General features: G+C 27.8%; 9 pseudogenes; 3 read left to right on the top strand and 6 right to left on the bottom strand.

Annotated features, from left to right (window-relative positions):
* Nucleotides 1–16: 16 nt before the first annotated feature.
* On the top strand, nucleotides 17–2,033 carry LOC128923096 (NADH-ubiquinone oxidoreductase chain 4-like; annotated as a pseudogene).
* Nucleotides 1,985–3,864, top strand: LOC128922997 (NADH-ubiquinone oxidoreductase chain 5-like; annotated as a pseudogene).
* A 188-nt stretch (nucleotides 3,865–4,052) lies between these two features.
* On the bottom strand, nucleotides 4,053–4,848 carry LOC128923097 (cytochrome c oxidase subunit 3-like; annotated as a pseudogene).
* LOC128923099 (cytochrome c oxidase subunit 2-like) lies at nucleotides 4,686–6,529 on the bottom strand (annotated as a pseudogene).
* On the bottom strand, nucleotides 4,686–8,185 carry LOC128923095 (cytochrome c oxidase subunit 1-like; annotated as a pseudogene).
* A 57-nt stretch (nucleotides 8,186–8,242) lies between these two features.
* Nucleotides 8,243–9,726, bottom strand: LOC128922996 (NADH-ubiquinone oxidoreductase chain 2-like; annotated as a pseudogene).
* Nucleotides 9,727–13,719: 3,993 nt separating this feature from the next.
* LOC128923112 (NADH-ubiquinone oxidoreductase chain 1-like) lies at nucleotides 13,720–14,622 on the top strand (annotated as a pseudogene).
* On the bottom strand, nucleotides 14,208–15,746 carry LOC128922995 (cytochrome b-like; annotated as a pseudogene).
* LOC128922994 (NADH-ubiquinone oxidoreductase chain 6-like) lies at nucleotides 14,208–16,434 on the bottom strand (annotated as a pseudogene).
* Nucleotides 16,435–16,649: the final 215 nt, after the last annotated feature.

The following is a 16,649-nucleotide window of genomic DNA, read 5'->3' as shown; positions in this document are numbered from 1 at the left end:
ATGATTATTTTCAATCATTTAATATTTTACAATGTTAAAATTAATTTTTATAATACTTTTTATTAGTCCTATTTGTTTTATTAACGGTTTGTTTTGAATGGTACAAAATTTATTATTTGTTGTTACTTTTATTTTCATTATATTAAATTATTGTACTAATTATTTTGTAAATATTTCTTATTTTTTAGGATTTGATGTAATTTCTTATGGATTAATTTTATTAAGTTTTTGAATTTGTACATTAATGTTGACAGCTAGTGAGTCTGTTAATAAATATAATAATTATAAAAGATTATTTTTGTTTAATGTATTAATTTTATTGATTTTTTTAGTTTTGACTTTTAGAAGTATAAATTTATTTATATTTTATTTATTTTTTGAAAGTAGTTTAATTCCTACTTTATTTTTAATTTTAGGATGAGGATATCAACCAGAACGTTTACAGGCTGGTGTTTATTTATTATTTTACACTTTATTAGTTTCTTTACCTATATTGGTTGGGATTTTTTATTTATATAATACTTTAAATACTATAAACTTTTATTTATTGGGTAATTATATATTTAATTATGATTTGTTGTATTTAAGTTTAATTTTAGCCTTTTTAGTTAAGATACCAATATTTTTGGTTCATTTATGGCTACCTAAAGCTCATGTAGAGGCTCCAGTTTCAGGATCAATAATTTTAGCCGGCATTATATTGAAGTTAGGAGGATACGGGTTATTACGAGTGTTTTCTTTTATACAAATGAGAGGCATTAAATATAATTATGTTTGAGTTAGTATTAGATTAGTAGGGGGGGGTATTGATTAGTTTGGTTTGTTTACGTCAAACTGATTTAAAGGCTCTTATTGCTTATTCTTCTGTAGCTCATATAGGTATTGTATTAGGGGGTCTTATAACTTTAACTTATTGAGGTCTTTGCGGATCTTATACTTTGATAATTGCTCATGGGTTATGTTCTTCAGGGTTGTTTTGTTTAGCCAATATTACTTATGAACGGTTAGGGAGTCGAAGTTTATTAATTAATAAGGGGTTATTAAATTTTATACCTTCTATAACATTATGGTGATTTTTACTAAGAGCTTGTAACATAGCGGCCCCTCCTTCGTTGAATTTATTAGGTGAAATTTCTTTATTGAATAGAATTGTTAGTTGATCTTGAGTTACTATAATTTCTTTATCTTTACTATCTTTTTTTAGAGCTGCATATACATTATATTTATATGCTTATAGTCAACATGGTAAGGTATTTTCTGGCGTATATTCATTTAGAGGGGGTAAGATTCGGGAATATTTGCTATTATTTCTTCATTGGTTTCCTTTAAATTTATTAATTTTAAAGAGAGATATTTGTTTATTTTGACTTTAATTAATCTAAATAGTTTATTTAAAATATTGATTTGTGGTGTCAATGATATGAGTTAGTCATTTTAGATCGTGAAATATTTATCAATTTGTAGAATTAGATTTTTGGTTTTAATTTCTATTAGAATCAATTTTTTTTTGTCTAGTTTGTTATTTTTAATAAATGATTATACTATCTTTTTGGAGTGAGAAGTTGTAAGTTTAAATTCAAGTAGAATTGTAATAACCTTTTTATTTGATTGAATAAGTTTATTATTTATATCTTTTGTTCTATTAATTGCTTCTTTAGTTATTTATTATAGAAAGGAGTATATGAGAGGTGATTTAAATATTAATCGTTTTATTATATTAGTTCTTATATTCGTTATATCTATAATGTTATTAATTATTAGTCCAAATTTGATTAGAATTTTATTAGGGTGAGATGGGTTAGGATTAGTATCTTATTGTTTAGTTATTTATTTTCAAAATGTTAAGTCATATTATGCTGGCATATTAACAGCTTTATCCAATCGGATTGGGGATGTCGCATTTTTATTAGCTATTGCTTGAATGTTAAATTACGGGAGTTGAAACTATATTTTTTATTTAGAAGTTATGAAAAATAGAGTAGAAATGGAAATTATTGGGGCTTTGATTATATTAGCTGCTATAACTAAGAGTGCTCAGATTCCATTTTCATCTTGATTACCTGCTGCTATAGCGGCTCCTACACCAGTTTCTGCTTTAGTTCATTCTTCTACTTTGGTGACTGCTGGGGTTTATTTATTAATTCGATTTAATATTTTGTTGAGAGGTAGATGATTAGGGGATTTATTATTATTATTATCTGTTTTGACTATATTTATAGCTGGATTGGGGGCTAATTTTGAATTTGACCTAAAAAAGATTATTGCCCTATCTACTTTAAGACAATTAGGATTAATAATAAGAATTTTATCTATAGGATTTTATAAATTAGCTTTTTTTCATCTGTTAACTCATGCTTTATTTAAGGCTCTTTTATTTATATGTGCTGGAGCTATTATTCATAATATGAATAATTCTCAAGATATTCGTTTGATAGGAGGACTTGGTATTTATATACCATTAACATCTGGTTGTTTTAATGTTGCTAATTTAGCGTTGTGTGGTATGCCTTTTTTAGCTGGGTTTTATTCTAAGGACATAATTCTTGAGATTGTTTCTTTAAGTTATATTAATATATTTTCTTTCTTTTTATATTTTTTTTCTACTGGTTTAACTGTTTGCTATTCTTTTCGATTGGTCTATTATTCAATAACAGGTGAATTAAATTGTGGTTCTTTAAATATGTTAAGAGATGAGGGATGAATTATGCTTCGTGGGATGAGAGGTTTACTAGTAATGAGAATTGTGGGAGGTAGTATGTTAAGTTGATTGATTTTTCCTACACCATATATAATTTGTTTGCCTAGTTATTTGAAGTTGTTAACTTTGTTTGTTTGTATTGTGGGAGGTGTATTAGGCTATTTAATTTCAAATGTTTCTTTATTTTATTTTAATAAATCTTTAAGTAATTATGTTAGCAGTTATTTTTTTGGTTCTATATGATTTATACCTTATATCTCTACTTATGGGATTATTAACTATCCCTTGATTTTAGGAGGAAGAGTATGTAAATCTTTTGATCAGGGTTGATCAGAATTTTTAGGGGGTCAAAATTTATATAACGAATTAGGGAAATATTCTCAACATATATTTGTTATACACAATAATAACTTGAAGATTTATCTTTTATTATTTGTTTTATGAATTACTTTCTTGTTTTCTTTCTTTTTAATATTTTATTCAAATAGCTTAAATGTAGAGCATAACACTGAAGATGTTAGGGTAATTATGTAATTTTTGGATATAGTGAATTAGTTTTAGTAATTTATAAAAATAGTAAAATTTTGTTTTTACAATGAAAATGTAATGTTTTTGCTAAACTATATAAACAGAAGTACAAATGGAGTTTAACCATTAAAAGATAAAAGTTAGCAGCTTTTTCTTGAACGTCATACTTCCTTAATTGGAGAATAACCTCAATTCTATCATTAACAGTGATAAGCCTCTTTTTGGCTTCAATTAAAAAGATTTAGTAAATAATTAATTTTATACATTTAGAGAATAAGGGTATTAAATACCTAAGATTAGGTCGAAACTAATTGCAATAAATCGCTTCATATTCTGTTTAAGGTAGATTGAGAATATCAATACTTTTTGAATGCAAATCAAATGTTATAATTAACTACAACCCTAGGTTTAGTTTGATCAGTTTAATATTCCTTGATTTCATTCATGATATAATCCAATAATTAGAATAATAATGAAAATAATTGAGGTAATTGTTCATATGAAGATGTCTGAAGTAGAGATAATTAGAACTATAGGTAAAATAAGAGCAATTTCTACATCGAAAATTAGAAAAATAATAGTGATTAGGAAGAATCGAAGTGAGAAAGGTAGGCGTGAAGATGACTTTGGATCAAACCCACATTCAAATGGAGAACATTTTTCTCGGTCTGTAAGAGCTTTTTTTGAAAGTACTGAAGCTAAAATTATTACAATTCTGGTGATTGTTATTAGAATTAACCCTATAATAATGATTGAAAAGATTATCTATACTACTGATTAGTAGACCTTATGATTGGAAGTCAAATATACTTATATACTATACAGATAATTAATTAACCTCCTCATCAATAAATTGAGATATAGAGGAATAATCATACAATATCAACGAAATGTCAGTATCATGCGGCTGCTTCAAATCCGAAATGATGAGTTTTAGAAAAATGATTATTTAAATGTCGGATTAAACAGACTAAAAGGAAAGTTGTTCCAATTAATACGTGAATTCCATGGAAGCCTGTTGCTATAAAGAATGTAGAACCGTAAACTGAATCTGCAATAGTAAAAGGTGCTTCGATGTATTCATAGGCTTGTAGGATAGTGAAGTAAACCCCTAATAAAACTGTAAAAAATAATCCTTGTGTGGCTTGAGAATGATTACCCTCTATTAATCTATGGTGAGCTCAAGTTACTGTAACTCCAGATGATAAAAGAATTGCTGTATTTAACAAAGGAATTTGGAATGGATTGAATGGTTGAATACCAGCAGGGGGTCATGAAGCACCTAATTCGATGGCAGGTGATAGTCTGCTATGGAAAAATGCTCAAAAGAAGGATACAAAGAATAAGACTTCTGATAAAATAAATAAAATTATTCCTCATCGAAGGCCTAATGTAACTGGTAGGGTATGTAATCCTTGAAATGTTCCTTCTCGTGAGACGTCTCGTCATCATTGATAGACTGTTAGGATAGTAATTACATTTCCTAATAGAAATAGCGAAATGTCGTATTGGTGGAATCATTTAACTAAACCTGATACTGATGTTATAGCTCCGATAGCTCCTGTTAAAGGTCATGGGCTATAATCTACTAAATGGAATGGGTGATTTGAGTGTGTTGACATTAATTTACTTCACTAGAGTATAAAGTACTTAAAACAGCAAATACATATGACTGAATAATAGCTACAGCTGATTCAAGTACTAATAAAGCAATTTGTCCAATTAATAAAAGGGATACAATAATGTAAGATAACGAAGGGCCAGTATTTCCCAATAGGGTTAATAATAAGTGTCCTGCGATTAATTTAGCCGCTAGTCGAACAGCTAAAGTTCCTGGCCGAATAATATTACTAATAGTTTCAATACATACCATGAATGGTATTAGTACTGCTGGAGTTCCTTGGGGCACTAAATGGGCGAATATGTGTTGAGTGTGGTTAATTCATCCATATAATATAAAACATAATCATAGAGGAAGAGCCAAGGTAAGGGTCAATGTTAAATGACTTGTACTTGTGAAGATATAAGGGAATAAACCTATAAAATTATTAAATAGAATTAGAGAAAATAATGAAACGAAAATGAAGGTTGAACCTGAATGACCTGAGGGACCTAATAAGGTTTTGAATTCCTTATGTAGTGTTAGTAAAATAGAATTTCAAAAAATATGTCATCGTGATGGTATTAATCAGTAAGCTGATGGGATTAACAATAATCCTAGGAATGTTCTTATTCAATTTAATGATAAATTGAAAATGCTTGATGAGGGATCGAATACAGAGAATAAATTTGTTATCATTTTCAGTTAAGGGATGTAGATGAATACTTCTTTGAGATTTGAGATTTAGGGGTTTGTGGAAGTACAGAATAATAATTTATTATACTAAACAAAATAAAAGTAATTGAGAAGATAATAAATAAACTTAATCAACCGATAGGAGCTATTTGTGGAATTAAAAAATACTAATTAATTCAGTAATTTCAGTTTGACACACTAATGTTATATTTTAACTAATTTTTTTTCATTAGAAGTAAGTGCTAATTTACTATAAAATGGTTTAAGAGACCAGTACTTGCTTTCAGTCATCTAATGATAAATTATGAGTTAGCTCTGTTAGTAACTCATTTAATAAAATGATTAACAGGGATTCTTTCGATTACAATAGGTATAAAACTGTGATTAGCTCCGCAAATTTCAGAACATTGACCATAGAATAAACCTGGGCGGTTTATTAAAAAATTAGATTGGTTTAATCGGCCCGGGGTTCCATCAACTTTTACTCCTAACGATGGAATTGTTCAAGAGTGGATTACATCTGCGGCTGTCACTAAAATTCGAATTTGTGAATTTATAGGTAAAACTACTCGGTTATCTACGTCTAATAAACGAAATCCGTCTGTAGCTAATTCATTAGTAGGGATTATATATGAGTCAAATTCTACATTTATGAAATCTGAATATTCGTAACTTCAGTATCATTGGTGTCCGATAGCCTTTAAAGTTACTGAAGGTTCATTAATTTCATCCAATAAGTAAAGTAGGCGTAGAGAGGGGAAAGCAATAAATAGCAGAACAATTGCTGGAAGAATAGTTCAAATTATTTCAATGGTTTGACCGTGAAGGAGGTTTCGGTTTGTGTAAGTATTGAAGAACAATATAAATATTAAATAACCTACAAGAGTTGTAATTATTACTAAAATTATAAGAGCATGATCATGAAAAAATGTAAGTTGTTCTATAAGAGGAGAGGCACTATCTTGAAGGCCAAGGGCAGCTCATGTTGTCATTAGTTTCTAATAAAAGTAAAATACTTTATATATGGAGCTTAAATCCATTGCACTAATCTGCCATATTAGAAATTAGTTAAAAGAGGTAATTCTGAATAACTATGTTCAGCAGGTGGTGTATTTTGAAGTCATTCAATTGAAGAACTAAGTTGCATTGGGTAAATTACTTGACGTTGAGAAACTAATCTTTCTCAAATAATAAATAAGAAGAAAAGAATTCCTAGTAAAGAAATTGATGAACCAATTGTAGAAACTACATTTCATGTTGTGTAAGCATCTGGGTAGTCGGAGTAACGTCGAGGTATTCCTGCTAATCCTAAGAAGTGTTGAGGGAAGAAAGTTAAGTTTACACCAATAAATATAATAATAAATTGACTTTTTAATCACTTAGGGTTTAAAACTAATCCAGTAAATAATGGATATCAGTGTACAAATCCAGCTATAATAGCAAATACTGCTCCTATTGATAAAACATAATGGAAATGAGCTACTACGTAGTAAGTGTCATGAAGAATAATATCAACAGAAGAGTTGGCTAATACTACTCCAGTTAGTCCCCCAACTGTGAATAAAAATACAAAACCTAAAGCTCATAATATAGCTGGGGAATAATTTAATTGTGTTCCATGAAGAGTGGCTAGTCATCTGAAAATTTTAATTCCAGTAGGAACAGCAATAATTATTGTAGCTGAAGTGAAGTAAGCTCGAGTATCAACATCTATACCTACTGTAAATATATGATGGGCTCATACGATAAATCCAAGTAATCCAATTGCTATTATAGCGTAAATTATACCTAAGGAACCAAATGTTTCCCTTTTACCCGATTCTTGTCTAATAATATGAGAAATTATACCGAATCCTGGTAAAATTAAAATATAAACTTCAGGGTGTCCAAAGAATCAAAACAAATGTTGGTATAAAATAGGGTCTCCACCACCAGCTGGGTCGAAGAAAGAGGTGTTTAAGTTTCGGTCTGTTAAAAGTATAGTAATAGCTCCGGCTAATACAGGTAGAGATAGAAGTAAAAGAAGAGCTGTCAATACTACGGCTCAAACGAATAAAGGTATCCGGTCAAATGTGATTCCTGTTGATCGCATATTAATTACTGTAGTAATGAAATTTACGGCTCCTAAAATTGATGAAATACCAGCTAAATGCAGAGAAAAAATAGCTAAATCAACTGAGGCCCCACCATGAGCGATAATTGATGAAAGGGGAGGATAAACAGTTCAACCTGTACCAGCTCCGTTTTCTACTATACTGCTCACTAAAAGTAATGTAAGAGAGGGAGGTAATAATCAAAATCTTATATTATTCATTCGAGGGAATGCTATATCTGGCGCTCCTAGTATTAGGGGTACTAGTCAATTTCCAAATCCTCCAATTATAATAGGTATTACTATGAAAAAAATCATAACAAATGCATGAGCTGTTACGATGACATTATAGATTTGATCATCTCCGATTAAAGCTCCTGGGTGACCCAGTTCTGCCCGGACTAAGATTCTAAGAGATGTTCCTACTATACCTGCTCAAGCTCCGAAAATAAAATATAATGTTCCGATATCTTTATGGTTCGTTGAAAATAGCCATTGTCGCGATTAAATGGCTGAAGTTTAGGCAATAGACTGTAAATCTATTTATAAGAATTTATTCTTTTTAATCAAGGCTTTATAGTCAATATTGACATTAGACTGCAATTCTAAAGGAGTAAAAATTTACTAAGGCTTAAAAGACTATACTTATATTTATAGCTTTGAAGGCTATTAGTTTATTTAACTTAAAGCCTTATTCTATAAATTTACAAGAATAGGTAGACTAGGGAAACTAGTACTAATCTAAATGTAGAGATGAAAGATAAAACAAGTATAGTTTTAAAAGAAAAATTGTTGATGAATATTTTACCGTTCAATTATTTTCGTAGTAGTTTAGTATAAAAGCTGCAAAACATAGTCGTAGATAAAAAAATAATGTAATTAAAGTTATTACAGTTATGATGGTTACTAAAATGTATTGTCTTTTTAGAACTAATATCTGAATAACCAACCATTTAGGTAGAAACCCAATGAATGGGGGTAGTCCACCTAAGGATAGAAGATTAAGAAATAATATAAATTTTAAAATTTTTGATCTAAAAAATGAATCGAATAGTTGATTGATGTGGAATATTTTAAAATTGTTGAATATGAAGGTTAGACTGAAGGATAAAAATGAATAAAATGAAAAATAAATTAATCATATCGATTCACTAGTTTGCATAGCCGCTAATATTCAACCTAGGTGGTTGATAGAGGAGAAGGCTATTAACTTTCGTAAGGAAGTTTGATTTAATCCTCCTAAAGATCCTACAATGGTTGATGTAAAGATTACTAAAAGAATAAAATTGTTTGGCGAAATGTAGGAGATTAATATAAGAGCAATTTTTTGTCAGGTTATTAAAGTTAAAGCGTTTATTCACGATAAGCCTTCTATAACATTTGGAAATCAGAAATGAAAGGGGGCTGCCCCTCTTTTTAATAATAGTGATGATGTAATAATTAAGTCATTATATAAAGAATTTTCTTGTGTGACAGGAAAATTGTTTAAGTATCTCATTATAATAGCAAATAATAATACTGCTGAGGCTAAGGCTTGAGTTAGGAAATACTTAAGAGAGGCTTCTGTAGATATTAAATTATTACTATTTATTAGGGGGATAAAAGATAATAAATTAATTTCTAGACCTATTCAAGCTCCCAATCAAGAATTAGATGATACTGTGATTATTGTACCTGTAATTAAGATAAAGGAGAATATAATTTTAGCTGAATTATTAAAAATTAAAAAGAAAAGGATTAGGACCTTTATAAATGGGGTATGAACCCAGTAGCTTGATTAGCTTATCTTTTTATAATTGATATATTTTGGTGTATGATGCACAAAAGTTTTTGATACTTTTAGAAATAGTTTAATTCTATTAAATATAATGAATGTAATATTATTACATAATTTACCCTATCAAGGTAACCCTTTTCGTCAGGCAATTCATTCAATGAAAACAGCTTATTTCATTTATAATAGGCTGTTTTCATCTAATTTTTTTTTTTTTTTTCCACAATTACATTTTTCCAATTACATTTAAATTAATTTTATCTAAATAAGTTAAATTAGTAAACTTATTTAAATTGTATTTTTTACTAGTAGTTAACAGTAAATTCCAATATAGACATTTCCGAGAGTTAAAAGTACAACTCATAGATAAATAGATAGATGAATAACAAAGAGTTATTTTTATTATTTATTTATACAAATGTCTAACTACAGATGATTTTATCTACTAATCAATTGATCTAATTGTTATAGATCTCTGAATTCTAGGGTTTTTTTGACATAATTAATAGGCATATATTAATTAATTAAATATTTATATACATATAGATATTTATTAATCTTAACTGGTATATCGTTAATTTATCTTTAACTAATATTTTAAAATTTTTAAGACTATATAAAAATAAATTTTTGAATGAAAATCTATTTTAAATTTTAATATTTTATAAATTTTATAATTTAAAAAAAAAAAAAAAAAAAAAATTGTATAAAATTAATTATTTACTAAATCTTTTTATACAGATATGATAATTTTTTGTTATCTTATTTAATTATTATTTCAATTATTAATTTATTTTTTTATGTTATTAAGTAATAGTTATATTTTATTATTAAATTAATAATAAACAATTAATTATTACCAGTTGAATTTAATGAAAACGAGATTTTTTATAATAGGCTGTTTTCATCTAATTTTTTACAATGAAAAACGGTTAATTACTTAGGGGGTAATGACTGATGCAGACCGAAGTACTAAGTTATTTTATTTTTGTATATTTTTACTTTATTAAAGTTGTACTTTAAGTTAGTTATTAAGGTTTAATATGGTTTGTTAGGTAATATATATATAGTTTTTTAATAAATTAATATTAAAGTTTTATTTTAGCTTTGAATTTTATTATTGATTTATTTTATATGTAAGTTTCTGCGTGTATTTTTATTTATTTTAATAATAAATAAATTTTAATTATAATCTCAGTAAATAGCTTTATTAATCAAGGAAACTTGGAAATAGTAATTTAAGTAAAGTATTGGCTAAATTTGTGCCAGCAGCCGCGGTTACACAAATAATGCAAATAAAATTTGTTCAGTGTGAGTTAAAATGATTGATTTTAAAATAAAATTAAATTTATTAGGTGAAATTTTAAATTTAGTAATTTTTAAATTGTAGGATTTTGAAGCTTGTAAATTTTGGATATAAACTAGGATTAGATACCCTATTATTTAAAATGTAATTGTTAACACTAAGGTAGTAGTAGTTATGTTCTTGAAACTTAAAAAATTTGGCGGTATTTTAGTCTATTCAGAGGAACCTGTCCTGTAATTGATAATCCACGATGAACCTTACTTAAGTTTGTCTTTCAGTTTATATACCGTCGTTATCAGAATATTTTATTAGAATAATAATTTTCTATAATTTTAATAGGAATGTATATCAGATCAAGGTGTAGCTTATATTTGAGTAGAGATGGGTTACAATAAATATATTTAAACGGATCTAATTATGAAATATTTTTAGTGAAGGTGGATTTGATAGTAAAATTTTAAAGATTGTGAATTTGATTTTAGCTCTAGAATATGCACACATCGCCCGTCGCTCTTACTATTAAGGTAAGATAAGTCGTAACATAGTAGATGTACCGGAAGGTGTATCTAGAATGACAGTTTAAAGCTTATTTAGTAAAGCGTTTCATTTACATTGAAAAGATTTTTGTGCAAATCAATATAAACTGAGCAATATTTGTTTATTAATTTTTTTTGTTTTAAAATTAATTTATTAAAAATAATTATAACGGGTGATTTTTTTGAGGTTAGGATTTTCATGCATTAGTATTTGACAGATCACGTGGGATTTCAGACATGGTGTCAAAGAGAAAGATGCTCAGTATGCTTTGACATTTCATCATGAATAGACTTACTAACGAGCAACGCTTGCAAATCATTGAATTTTATTACCAAAATCAGTGTTCGGTTCGAAATGTTTTTTATCGACAAATTTTGTTCAGCGATGAGGCTCATTTCTGGTTGAATGGCTACGTAAATAAGCAAAATTGCCGCATTTGGGGTGAAGAGCAACCAGAAGCCGTTCAAGAACTGCCCATGCATCCCGAAAAATGCACTGTTTGGTGTGGTTTGTACGCTGGTGGAATCATTGGACCGTATTTTTTCAAAGATGCTGTTGGACGCAACGTTACGGTGAATGGCGATCGCTATCGTTCGATGCTAACAAACTTTTTGTTGCCAAAAATGGAAGAACTGAACTTGGTTGACATGTGGTTTCAACAAGATGGCGCTACATGCCACACAGCTCGCGATTCTATGGCCATTTTGAGGGAAAACTTCGGAGAACAATTCATCTCAAGAAATGGACCCGTAAGTTGGCCACCAAGATCATGCGATTTAACGCCTTTAGACTATTTTTTGTGGGGCTACGTCAAGTCTAAAGTCTACAGAAATAAGCCAGCAACTATTCCAGCTTTGGAAGACAACATTTCCGAAGAAATTCGGGCTATTCCGGCCGAAATGCTCGAAAAAGTTGCCCAAAATTGGACTTTCCGAATGGACCACCTAAGACGCAGCCGCGGTCAACATTTAAATGAAATTATCTTCAAAAAGTAAATGTCATGAACCAATCTAACGTTTCAAATAAAGAACCGATGAGATTTTGCAAATTTTATGCGTTTTTTTTTTTTAAAAAGTTATCAAGCTCTTAAAAAATCACCCTTTATAATTTAATGTTTTAGTAATTTTTAATGAAAAAATAATAATAATAATAGTTAATTAGTATTGTGAAAGATTACTGAAATATTTTGAAAAATTTTTGTTTTAAAAGAAAATTTTATTTATTGTACCTTGTGTATCAGGGTTTATCAAATAATTAATAATTATTTATTAATCTCGATTTTATAAGAGTTAATAATTTATGAAAGTTAATGTGTCAAAATTATTTTAAATAAATTATTAGAAATGAAATGTTATTCGTTTATAAAGGTATCTAGTTTTTTTTAGAAATAAATTTAATTTACGAATTTTTAATTTTTTAGTTATTTGTTTAATTAAAAAATTTATTAATTTGAATATCTTAAGGGATAAGCTTTAAGATAAATTGTTAAAAATTAATAATTTTAATATAAAATGTATGCTTAGAATTAGCAATCATTATAAAGTTTGTTATAAATTATTTTATAATTTATATTATTTATTATATTTTAATTTATTTATAAAAATTTTTTTATTAATAATTTATAAAAAGGAATAATGATAGAATTAGTATATTTAATGTTTAAGTAATTTTGTATGATAAGTTTGTATAAAGAACTCGGCAAATTTTTTACCCGCCTGTTTAACAAAAACATGTCTTTTTGAGTTATTTTTAAAGTCTGACCTGCCCACTGAAATTTTTAAATGGCCGCAGTATTCTAACTGTGCAAAGGTAGCATAATCATTAGTCTTTTAATTGAAGGCTGGTATGAACGGTTGGACGAGGTATAAGCTGTTTCATATAAATTTATAATAGAATTTTATATTTTAGTCAAAAAGCTAAAATATTATTAAAAGACGAGAAGACCCTATAAATCTTTATATTTTTTTTTTGTTTAAATTTTTTGGATTTATTTTATTTTTATAATGGAGAATATTTTGTTGGGGTGATGTTAAAATTTAATGAACTTTTAATTATAAAAAATCATTAATTTATGAGTTATTGATCCATTAGTAGTGATTAAAAGATTAAGTTACTTTAGGGATAACAGCGTAATTTTTTTGGAGAGTTCATATCGATAAAAAAGTTTGCGACCTCGATGTTGGATTAAGATATAATTTTAGGTGTAGCCGCTTAAATGCTAAGTCTGTTCGACTTTTAAATTCTTACATGATCTGAGTTCAGACCGGCGTAAGCCTGGTTGGTTTCTATCTTTAGTAAGTTGTAATATCTTAGTACGAAAGGACCAGGTATTAAAATAATTATATTTTAAAATTAGAATATGATTAATTTAAATAACTATTTTGGCAGATTAGTGCAATAAATTTAGAATTTATTTATGTAATTTATATTACAAATAGTACTTGTTTTTTATAGAATTAATTTTATCAATTATTGGCAGCTTAATTTTAGTAGTCTGTGTTTTAGTGAGAGTTGCTTTTTTAACTCTTTTGGAACGTAAAGTATTAGGTTATATTCAAATTCGTAAGGGGCCTAATAAGGTTGGATTAATGGGTATTCCCCAACCCTTTTGTGATGCGATTAAGTTATTTACTAAGGAACAAACTTATCCTCTTTTGTCAAATTATATTTCTTATTATTTTTCTCCTATTTTTTCTTTATTTCTTTCTTTAGTAGCTTGGTTGTGTATTCCTTTATTTGTAAAGTTATTTTCTTTTAATTTAGGATTATTGTTTTTTTTTATGTTGTACTAGTTTAGACGTTTATACTGTTATGGTGGCTGGGTGATCCTCTAATTCTAACTATGCTTTATTAGGGGGACTTCGGGCTGTTGCTCAAACAATTTCTTATGAAGTTAGTATAGCATTGGTTTTATTGTCTTTTGTTTTTTTAATTGGGGGTTATAATATTTTAGATTTTTTTTATTATCAAAAAAGAATTTGATTTTTGGTTATTTTATTTCCTATTAGATTAGTTTGGTTTTGTATTTGTCTAGCAGAAACTAATCGGACTCCTTTTGATTTTGCTGAAGGAGAATCTGAATTAGTATCTGGGTTTAATATTGAATATAGAAGAGGGGGATTTGCTTTGATTTTTATGGCTGAATATGCTAGTATTTTGTTTATAAGAATATTGTTTTGTGTAATTTTTTTAGGGTGTGATTTATTTAATATTATATTTTATGTTAAGTTAACATTTATTTCTTTTTTATTTATTTGAGCTCGTGGTACTTTACCTCGGTTTCGGTATGATAAATTAATATATTTGGCTTGAAAGAGTTTTTTACCTTTTTCATTAAATTTTTTATTATTTATTATTGGATTTAAACTATTATTAATTTGTTACATGTGGTTAATAGAAATTAGTAAAGTCAATAGAAAATTTGATTTCTATCTTATGTTTTCAAAACATATGCTTATTCAAGCTCATTAACTAGTTGATTAGATTATCTCATCATTTATTAACTAGTGGATTAATAATATAATAAAGGAAGTAGATAATAGTTAAAATTTGCCCTACTAGGACGTACGGATCTTCTACTGGACGAGCACCAATTCATGTTAATAGGATAACTGTCACTACTATAGATCAAAATAAGATTTTATTAATAGGATAGAATTGAATTCCTCGAAATTTTCTTAAATGATAAAAAGGCAAAATAGCTAAAATAGCAATTGATAAGACTAATGCAATTACTCCTCCAAGCTTGTTAGGAATAGAACGTAAGATTGCATAAGCGAAAAGGAAGTATCATTCGGGTTGAATGTGGACTGGGGTTACTAAAGGATTTGCTGGGATGAAATTATCTGGGTCTCCAAGTAAGTAGGGGTTGATTAATGTAAGAAGAAGAAGGGCTGCAATTATTACGATGAATCCTACGATATCCTTGAATGAGAAATATGGGTGGAAGGGGATTTTATCAATATTAGAATTTAATCCAATGGGTTATTAGATCCTGTTTGATGTAAGAATAATAAATGAATTAAAGTTATTGCTAGTACGATAAATGGTAAAATAAAATGAAAGGTGAAGAATCGAGTAAGGGTTGCGTTGTCAACAGCGAATCCTCCCCATACTCATTGTACTAAATCAATACCTAAGTATGGAATAGCTGATAAAAGGTTAGTAATAACTGTGGCCCCTCAGAATGATATTTGTCCTCAAGGTAAGACATACCCTATAAAGGCTGTTGCTATTACTAAAAATAGAATTAGTACTCCTACTAATCAAGTAGGTGTGAATAAATAGGATCCGTAATAAATACCTCGTCCAACGTGTAGGTAGATACAAATAAAGAAAAATGATGCTCCATTAGCAAAAAGGGTTCGTAATAATCAACCATAATTTACATCACGACAAATGTGGTTTACTCTATTGAAAGCTAAATTAATATCAGCTGTATAATGTATAGCTAAGAATAATCCTGTTATAATTTGAATAATTAAACATAAACCTAGTAGGGAGCCGAAATTTCATCAAGCTGAAATATTTACAGGAGCTGGTAGATCTACTAAAGCATTATTTGCAATTTTAAATAAGGGGTGTTGGGTTCGTAAAGGTTTGTTCATTAGTTTATTGGCCGAAGAGGACCATAAAATAATTTAGTAATTTTTACTACAGCAATTAAAGTAACTAAAAGGTAGTTTATTAATATAATGGTGATTATATTTGTGGGGAAGTTATATAGTTTATGTAGATTTAGAGCGTTTTCTGGAAGAATACTTTTTATTTGGTTAAACGGTTGTATTTCTAGATTTTGTATAAAGCATGTTGTTGATGATTTATCTATAAATACGGAGATTAGTATAAGAGTTGCTGTAGCTATTACACAAATAGTAGTTAATTTTATAGATAAAGAAAATATTTCGCTTGAAGCTAGAGAGGTTACATAAATAAATAAAACTAGTATTCCTCCCAGGAAGATTAGAAATAGAATATAAGAAAATCAAAATCTTTTTGCTATTAATCCTGTTAATAAACAAATTTGTAAAGTTTGGATTAATAATATTAACCCTATAGCTAAAGGATGGTTTATTTGAATAAAAATAAGTCTTGAAATTAATGTAGATGTGTATAAAAATAGTTGTATAATATCAGGAGGTAGTTTAATTAAAATATTAATTTTGGGGATTAATGATAAAGTAATTTCTTTTCTCTTGAAGTTTTAAAAGACTTAATCTTATTTTTGGTCTTTCTATTTTAGTTTCTATAATTCGTACTCATGGAAATGATTATTTTCAATCATTTAATATTTTACAATGTTAAAATTAATTTTTATAATACTTTTTATTAGTCCTATTTGTTTTATTAACGGTTTGTTTTGAATGGTACAAAATTTATTATTTGTTGTTACTTTTATTTTCATTATATTAAATTATT

The sequence above is a fragment of the Zeugodacus cucurbitae genome, chromosome X (assembly GCF_028554725.1).
Source record: "Zeugodacus cucurbitae isolate PBARC_wt_2022May chromosome X, idZeuCucr1.2, whole genome shotgun sequence".
NCBI classification, from domain to species: domain Eukaryota; kingdom Metazoa; phylum Arthropoda; class Insecta; order Diptera; family Tephritidae; genus Zeugodacus; species Zeugodacus cucurbitae.
The sequence above is the reverse complement of the archived record's forward strand: the minus strand, read 5'-3'. Positions and strand labels throughout refer to the sequence as shown.